Source organism: Microtus oregoni, unplaced genomic scaffold (genome assembly GCF_018167655.1).
Source record: "Microtus oregoni isolate MIOR12 unplaced genomic scaffold, Mior012 000064F_ref0000363, whole genome shotgun sequence".
NCBI classification, from domain to species: Eukaryota; Metazoa; Chordata; class Mammalia; order Rodentia; family Cricetidae; genus Microtus; species Microtus oregoni.
The window spans coordinates 10,336,851-10,346,073 of record NW_024543874.1 but is presented as its reverse complement, the minus strand read 5'-3'; the positions used below and the strand labels follow the sequence as shown (position 1 = coordinate 10,346,073).

General features: G+C 45.0%; 1 pseudogene; it reads right to left on the bottom strand.

The window, feature by feature from the left end:
- Window positions 1-7,398: 7,398 nt before the first annotated feature.
- LOC121439946 lies at window positions 7,399-9,151 on the bottom strand (annotated as a pseudogene).
- Between the last annotated feature and the right edge of the window lie 72 nt (window positions 9,152-9,223).

Genomic DNA, 9,223 nt, shown 5'->3' with positions numbered 1-9,223 from the left:
GACAGGGTTTCTCTGTGGTTTTGGAGCCTGTCCTGGAACTAGCTCTTGTAGACCAGGCTGGTCTCGAACTCACAGAGATCCGCCTGCCTCTGCCTCCCGAGTGCTGGGATTAAAGGCGTGCACCACCACCGCCCGGCCAGTTGTTATTTTGAGATACGGCATGTGTAAATAAGTCTGTTTGGTCCATTCGTTTTAACCACTGTATAGTATTTCATTATCCTTTGGGGGGAATGAAAACAATCCAGCTGCCAGGAGGCCGCATACACGTGACAGGCATACGTGTCCCTTTGTGCTGTTCACCAGATAAGGACCAGTGGGTGGCAGGAGTCCCTTCAACTCTCCCAGGCTTCAAACTGCTCACCAGAGATGGTGCCACTTACCCTACCACCTAGCAGTGCATGGCTTCCTGTTTTCATGTGCTGGCCAACGGTCACTGATAAGTGATTTGGAAAATTTGTCAAAAAGTTGAATGAGAAATGCAACTTACTATTACTTGTCTATGATGCCCTCATTAAAGAGATTGTCTTTTTATATTTATAGCACTCAATAGTTTTCTCCCCCTGTAAAGTTCTCTTCGTGTCCTTTGCCTGTTCTGTTGGATGTTTTTTCTCCCATTGGTTTATAGTGTTTTATATATAAAAAAATACATCCTGGTTATTAATCCTGTCACCTACCAGACATTTAATGTAACCAGTGCACTTATTTGTTTGTTTATTGAATGCAGTGCTGAGCCCCAGGCTTCATGCATGCTAGAGTACTGCTCTACAGCTGACTTACATCCCAGCTCTTATTCTTCTTCTCATTTGTGTGTGTGTGGGGGGCGGGTGTGGGCACGCACATGCAGTGAGCTCCAGTAGGGATCACAACTTCTGGAGGGTCGGCTCTCTCCCCTCGTGTGATTTCCCAAGATTGAACTCAGGCCATTTACAGTACGGCATTTCAAGATTGCAGCTTGTCTATACAACATAGGTCAGGACGACCGGCTTATTCTTGAGTTCACCTTTACCATTCTGAGTGTTGGGTCTACCCAGGATCCTCCTGGCTAAGGCCTCAGGCATGCGAGGCAAGCCCTCCATTACTGAGCATCCCCAGTGCTTGCTGGCAGTTCTGAAATACCCAATAAACTATAGCCACAGTTTACTCTGCTCCACTTTAGACTAAGATAATCCTGCTTAAATCCACCATCTTATGAGTTATTTTCTACCTCTTACAGATGTTCCAAGATTCCCCCCTCCCCCCCACCTTTTATAGGCTAAGTAAATTAGCATTTACTTTTTTCTTTTTTTTCTTTTCTCTTTCTTTTCTTCCTTCCTTCCCTCCCTCTTTCTTTCTGTCTGTCTGTCTGTCTGTCTTTCTTGATACAAGAGTCTTACTCTGTAACTTAGGCTGGTCTGAATTCACAGTGCACCCCAGCAACCATTCACCGGCAGTATTGTTGCCCCGGCTTCCCAAGTGCTGGCTTACAGAAGTGAGCTAGCACCCTGGCAACATTCTAATTCTAAAGTTACCTCTTGCTTTTCACCGTTTACTTGTCAGTTAAGTTAACACTTCATTTTAAGTGGGTGCCTTAAGTTATAGACTGTAGGGTCTTTGTGCTACTTAGTTTTTTGTCAACCTTGATACAAGTTCCAGTCATTTAGGAAGAGGCAACCTCAGTTGAGAAAAGGCCTCCAGCACAGTGGTTCTCAGCCTTCCTAATGGCTGCAACCATTTAATATAGTCTCTCATGTTGTGATAACTCCACCTCTAAAATTCTTTTCCTTGCTACTTCGTAACTGTATTTTTGCTGTTGTTATGAATTATAATGTGAATATCTGTGTTTTCTGATGGTTTTAGGCCACCTCTGTGAAAGTGTCATTTAACCCTCCCCAAAGGGGTCACGACCCATAGGTTGAGAATCGTTGCTAGCAGATTGGCCTGTAGGCAAGACTGAGGGTCATTTTCTTGATTGATGATTGATAGTTATGGGTGATGCCAATTCTGGGCAGGTGGTCCTGGTTTGTCTAAGAAGGCAGACCGAGCAACTGTGAGGGCAAACCAGTAAGCAGCAATTCTCTCCAGATTCCTCCCTCGAATTCCTGCCCTGACTTCCGCACTTCATGAGGTGCTCTTACGTGGTGTAAGCCAAATAAATCATTTTGTTCCGAAGTTACTTCCGGTCATGGTTTTTATTGCTGGAGAGCTGGCTCAGCAGTTAAGAGTACTTGCTGCTCTTGCAGAAGATCTTTTTTAAAAAACTGTATCTGGGGTAGGAAGATGGTTCAGTGAGCCATCTTTGGGCACATTTGCCCTTGAGCCTGGTGACTATAATTTGGTCCTTGGGACCAATATAGTGGAAGAAGAGAATCAATTCCCACAAGTTGCCCTCTGACCCTCCACACATGCCTCATGGCACCTTCCACCACAAAATAAATAAATGTGAAAAAAATGTCTAGAAAATTGTATCTCTACAGATCTTTTTCTTCGCCATTATTCCCCAAACAATACTGTATAGCAAGTATTTGCAAATCATTTGCATGTATTAGATATAACTGATCTAATGATGACATATAGTATATGAGAAGGCACATCTAAGTTCTGTATAAATATACTGTCACTTTAGATAAGAGCCTGAGCACCCATGGGTTTTGGTACATGCAGGGGTCCTAAAACCAATAATCCCACAGTTTAGGGTGCTGTGTTATCTGAGGCCTTGGACCCACAGGGGCCTTGGACTGTGTTCTCATGCATATCTTGTAGGAATGTAGTTTTCTCTGTTTCTCAGTATTTTGTTTCTTACACTGGTGTGTGTGTTACTGTAATTGTATGTACTCTTTGTATTACTCCCCCTTGGGATTACTGACTTTATATTTAAACATCAATGTTATATGTTCTGTAATCAGATGAAATTTTGCTGTGAACTTCCCATAGAAAAGATTGATCTCTTTCCAAACTGCCCTGAACTGGTCTGATCTCAGAAACTAAACAAGGTCAGGCCTGGATAGTAGTTGGATGGGAGGGAGGATTGCTTCCCTAAAACACTATTAAATATTTTATATTTTCTTCAATAAATGACTATTCTCTTTACAATTTTTGTTTGATTTGGTGTTTTTTTTTTTTTTTTTTTTTGAGACAGGTCCCATGATATATTCCTGTCTGCTCTGGAACTAATGTGTAGACCACGCTGGCCTTGAACTCAGAGAGCTAGCTGTCTGCCTGCTTCTGTAGTGATTAAAGGAATTTGCTTACATGCTTGGTCACAAAAACATTTTATAGGGTCACGATTATAGCTGGGTGGTAAAAGATTTGCCTAGTGTATAAAAGGCTTTAGGTCAAATTCTCAGTAACGCCCTCCCCACAAATTATGTATCATTTTATTATTTACTTTTTATTTTAGTGTATTGTGATTTTTAAGAGCAGTCTGAACAAAATAGGTTATTTGAAATATGCTGTGTTTCGCTTTGCAGCAGTGCTGGTACTTCGTTTATTTTTGTTTTTGAGGTGGATCTCAGGTAGGTTGGCCCTGGACTGGCTTTGTAGGGAAGACTGACTCTGAACTCCTGATCCTTCTGCTTCCACCTCCCGAGTGCTGGGATCACAGGTGTGCACTACCACGCCCAGATCTTGACTTTTGTAAATGACTGAAAAAGTCTCTGGAAATCCATGCCTTTCAGGTTTTTCTTTTGTTTTGTTTTTCTATAGACTGGACTGTCCTTGAACTCACAGAGATCCACCTGCCTCTGCCTCAGTAAAGGTGTGTGCCACCACTGCCTGACTACCTTTCAGGTTTCTTATAGTCTTATTCAGTTATCAATTACTGAAAAAAGTATGTGAAAATACCTCATTCCCAATTTGTCGTTATAGCTCTATAGTTTATTTTTTTGCTTTTTGTAATTTTGAGGCCATGTTAGGCACATTAAACTTGTTTCCCCTTTGATATCGTGACTTTATATCCTAGTAAGTAGTGCCACTGGCATCAAAACCTGCTTGGTCTGATAGTGGTAGTGGTGTGCTGGCTTTTGTGGGCTCGTGTTTGCTGATGTCTTCCTCCCTTAATTCTGTGTGCTCTCAAGAGATGGAACAGAGCTTCAGGAGCATGATCACTGTCCAGGACTGACCAATCACTGACCTGTTCCCATCACATACAGAACAGACGTGGAGCTTAACATAAGCCGTGTGATCTCTATTCCCTTCAGGAGTGGGCACACTTAAGACACAGGTTTTAGTGTACAGTTTTGTTGTTACTGTTTTTTGGTTTTTTTGGGTTTTTTTTTTTTTTTTTGGCTTTTTGAGACAGGGTTTCTCTGTGTAACCGTCCTTGCTGTCCTGGAACTCCCTCGGTAGATCAGGCCGGCCTTGAACTCACAGAGATCAGCCTTTGCCTCCTGATTGCTGGGATTAAAGGCTTGTACCACCACCTTTCCTGCAGAGATTTTAAAGGCAGGGTGGCTTCTAGGCCTTCCCAACACCTCTTGAGCCCTGCAAGTACACGAACTAGATAAGAGTTCAGCAGCTTCTTTACCTTCTTATAAAGCATCATGGATGAAGGGGCAGTCTCAGGCTGCCCACTGTGCTTCATGCCAAAGGGTGAGATGCCTGTACCACAAAAAGGCAGGGATTTCTATCTGCCTCTCTAGGACTGATTCTCAGCATCAAAGGGGTACTCACAGCCAAACATGGAGCCAAGCTGATGGAAGGTTATGTATCCTCTGCCCCTAATTTCTATCTATCTAATTCAACCTAACCTAATCTAATCTATCTTGAGATAGGGTCTCTCTCTAGCCCTGGCTGTCCAGGCTATCCTGGAGCTCATAGAGGTCCACCTCCCTCTGCCTCTCAGGTATGGGATTACCAGCTCCTGTGTAAACTCCTAAAGCCAGAAGAACGCTCTGTGAGAGTCTAGGCCATTAGCTGGGTGTGGTGGCGCACACCTTTAATCCGTTGCTTAGGAGGCAGAGGCAGGTAGATCTCTGAGTTATAGGCTGGTCAGGGCTAAGGAGACCCTGTCTCAAAATTAAGTCTAGGCCAAAGTCTGAGCAAAGGAAGTAAGGGAAGAGAAAGAAAGCTAGGAGGGATGGTGGGAAGAGTGTTCTGCTGGGTTCGTAGCTACTGAGCCATCCAGTTCTTTGCTAAATGTTTAACACTGAACCCTAAATGCAGTCAGGACTCAGAGAAGCATGGTGCTTTTCTTGATGAGAGTAAGTGACAAAATCTTTTGGCATCTTAGCAAGGTGTCATTATGGTACCAAATAGCCAGTGGGAAAGGAAGGCTTGACAGTGCGGGAACAGGACGGTCACTAGGAAAAGAAAGATAATTTTCTGCCCCAGTGGGTTCATGCTTCTGAAACTTGAAAGCACAATTTGTTCTTCATCCAAAGAACTTTTCTACTTCGTAGTGAAGGTTTGGATTTTCCCATCATTAAAAAACAAAGGCTGGAAAGACAGCCCAGCGATGAAGAGCATCTGCAGCCTTTCCAGAGGACACAGTCTTGTTCCCAGCACCCATATCGGGAGGCTCACAACCACCTATGCCTCCACTCCAGAGACTCTGACACCTTTGTAATGCTTCTTTGGGCACCCGCAGATATGTGATAAACACACACACAAAAGACATTTTAATATTTATTTATTTATTTTATTTATTTATTAAAGATTTCTGCCTCCTCCCCACCACCGCCTCCCATTTCCCTCCCCCTCCCCTGATCAAGTCCCCCTCCCTCATCAGCCCAAAGAGCAATCAGGGTTCCCTGACCTGTGGGAAGTCCAAGGGCCAACCACCTCCATCCAGGTCTAGTAAGGTGAGCATCCAAACTGCCTAGGCTCCCACAAAGCCAGTACGTGCAGTAGGATCAAAAACCCATTGCCATTGTTCTTGAGTTCTCAGTAGTCCTCATTGTCCGCTATGTTCAGCGAGTCCGGTTTTATCCCAGGCTTTTTCAGACCCAGGCCAGCTGGCCTTGGTGAGTACCTGATAGAACATCCCCATTGTCTCAGTGTGTGGATGCACCCCTCGCGGTGGTCCTCAGTTCTTTGCTCGTGCTCTCTCTCCTGCATACAATATTCTGTCTGAATGTATGCCTGCAGGCCAGAAGAGAGCACCAGACCCCATTACAGATGGTTGTGAGCCACCATATGGTTGCTGGGAATTGAACTCAGGACCTTTGGAAGAGCAGGGAAATGCTCTTACCTCTGAGCCATCTCTCCAGCCCCCGCCCCCAAAAAGCATATTTAAATTAGGCATGGTGACATACACATTTAATCCCAGAACTCAAGAGGCTGAGGCAAGTGGATCTCTGAGTTCCATGCCAGTCAGGTTTATATAGCTTGTTACAGGGCTACACAGTGAAACCTTGTCTCAAAACAAACAAACAAACAAAACAAAACCCCACAAGGCTTTAATATTGGTGGTCTCTGTAGCAGCGGTAGCTCATGCGCTAAAATTGGAACGATGCAGAGATTAGCATGTCTCCTGGGCAAAAATGACACTAAAACTTGTCTTAAAATTTTAAATCTTAAAACTACATTCACCTATGTGTTTTGTGTGTGAGGAGGCACGCATGAAGTGAGAGGATAATGTCATGAGCTGGTTCTCTCCTTCCCCTGGGTGGGCCCCAGGGATCAGGCTCAGGGCATCAGACTTGAGGGCACGGGCCTTACCTGCTGAGCCATCTTCCTCTCCCTTCCTATTAATTTTACTTTTTGGGTTACTTTCTCCTTTTTCTTAGATGAAGCAGATTTCCTTCCTTTTATTTAGGAGTGGGGTGTATGGATTCAGTAAGCTTTATTGATGGTATTCAGGAGAGTAGGACTCCCTAAGCCCTGCCCCTTCTAGGTCTGGGATGGAAACTGAGGGGAGATGCTCAGCTGGGACAGGCACTCCTCAACAGCTGAGGGCCTCTCTCTTGCTTTCTGGTTCTTACTGGGGTAAGTGGTCCAGGGCTGCTTACTCTTTGTGAGGCCATGTGGCCATGATATCCACCACCCTGTTGCTCTATTCATTTTCATACCAGGAAATGAGCTTTGCAGAATTCTCACCAAGAACAATGTCAACCCCAGCGTCAAAGGAGGAAGAGTGGGCATCCCTATTAAAGTCGCAGGAGACAACCTGGTCCTCAGTGTAGCCCAGGATGCATTTTAGTGGGCCCTACCATGCCTGCTTCAGCACCTTCTTGATGTCATACTTGGCAGCTTTCTCTAGGGGGCATGTCAGATTCAAGAGACACATGTCAGGGAAGAGCACAGGAGGCCAACCCAGTGAGCTTCGTTCAGCTCTGGGATGACCTTGCCCACAGCCGTGGCAACAACAGTGGATGCAAAGGATGATGTTCTGGGTAGTCTCATGGCTATCGCATCACAGCTTCCCAGAGGGGCCCCCAAAGTCTTTTGGGTGGCAGTGATGGCACGGACTGTGGTCGTGAGTCATGGATGACCTTGACCAGGGGGGTCTAAGCAGTTGGTGCTGCAGGAAACCTTGCTGACAATCTTGAGGGAGTTGTCATACTTCTCATGGTCCACACCCATCACAAGCATGGGGACAATGGCAGAAGGTGTAGCGATGATGATCCTTTTGGCCCCACGATTCAAATGTGCCCTGACCTCCATGGTGGTGGAGACCCCAGTAGACTCCACAACACACTTGGCCCAGCATCACCCCAGTTGATGTTGCCAGGATCTTGCTCCTGGAAGATGGAGATGACCTTCCCATTGATGACAAGTTTCCCGTTCTCAGTCCTAACTGTGCCATTGAACTTGTCGTGGGTAGAGTCATACTGGAACATGTAGACCTTGTAGTTGAGGTCAATGAGAGTCATTGATGGCAACAGTATTCACTTTGCCAGAGTTGATTGCTGCCCTGGTAACCAGGTGCCCAATACTATCAAATTCTTTCACTCTCAGGGAAGAGCTGGTACTGCATGAGGAGAGAAGATATTGCTGTCTCTGGAGGATCACAGAGCCTGCTTTTCTCCCTCCCTCCCTCCGTCCATTCTCTTTTTTTTATGATAGAGTTTCACTATATACCCCAGGCTGCCTGGAACTCAACAGGTTCTTCTGCCTCTGTCCCTGAGTGTTGGAATTAAAGGCATACACAACCATGCTCAATGAAGCAGGTTTTCTTTGTATTTTTCCCTCTGCTAGGTGCCATTCTGCTATTCTTTTAGTGTTGTGAATGAACATTTTAAATTGTATGGTTGACTTAGAAAGCCTAAAACCTGATTCACTGGGTTTGGTGGCACATGCCCAATAATCTCAGCACTCAGCAGAGACAGAGGCAGGTGAATCTTTGTGAGTTTGAGGCCAGCTTGGTCTATACAGTAAGTTCCAGGCTAGCCAGTATTAAAAAGTGAGACCCTGTCTCAAAAAAGCCTAAATCAAACTGGTATCCATCTTTTTGTTTCTTTTTTAAAATTTAATTTTATTAAGAAACTTTTTTTTTTTTTAAGATAGAAGCTCATGTAGCTCAGGCTAGTTTTAAATTCCTGATCTCTGCCTTCATGGTTCTGTGGTTACAGGGGTACACTACTTCTGTCATCTCTGACCTTTGAAATCCTAGGGCCTGCTGGGCAGTGGTGGCGCACACCTTTAATCCCAGCACTCAGAAGGCAGAGGTACGCGGATCTCTGTGAGTTCAAGGCCAGCCTGGCCTACAAGAGCTCATTCCAGGACAGGCTCCAAAGCAACACAGAGAAACCCTGTCTCAAAAAATAAAAAATAAAAAAAGAAAAGAAAAGGAAAAATCCAATCTAATTAGCACTGTTTATATCATTTTGAGTGTGTGGCCATCCACTGTAGTATGTTTCACCTACCAGGGACCATATCCTTAAAGAAAACGAACTCTCCTTGTCCTGGCAACTGTCTATTTACCAATAGCAACTCAGCAAGGGTTGGCTTTGTGCCTCCCTACGCACTGGGATTGTGTTTGGCTTGAGCTGTCACAGGTATTGTGCTGCTCTCATAGCCGCTGTGATTCACACTTGCAGCTGCCTTGCTGGGTTCTTTTGTAGTCACCTACCACCTTTGGCTCTCATAATCCTTCCACCCCTCACCCCCTTTCCCACCACGATCCCGGAAGCTTGGTAGGAGAAGAGAGTGATGAAGATGCACCGTTTAGGGCCAAACACTTGGTAGTTCCTTACTCTTTGCTCCTTGACCAAATGTGGACCTCTGTGTTCATTGCTGTGCACTAAACAGCTGATGAGGTTGGTGAGGTTTGAGAGACGCACTAATCTCTAACAGTAAGTCATTA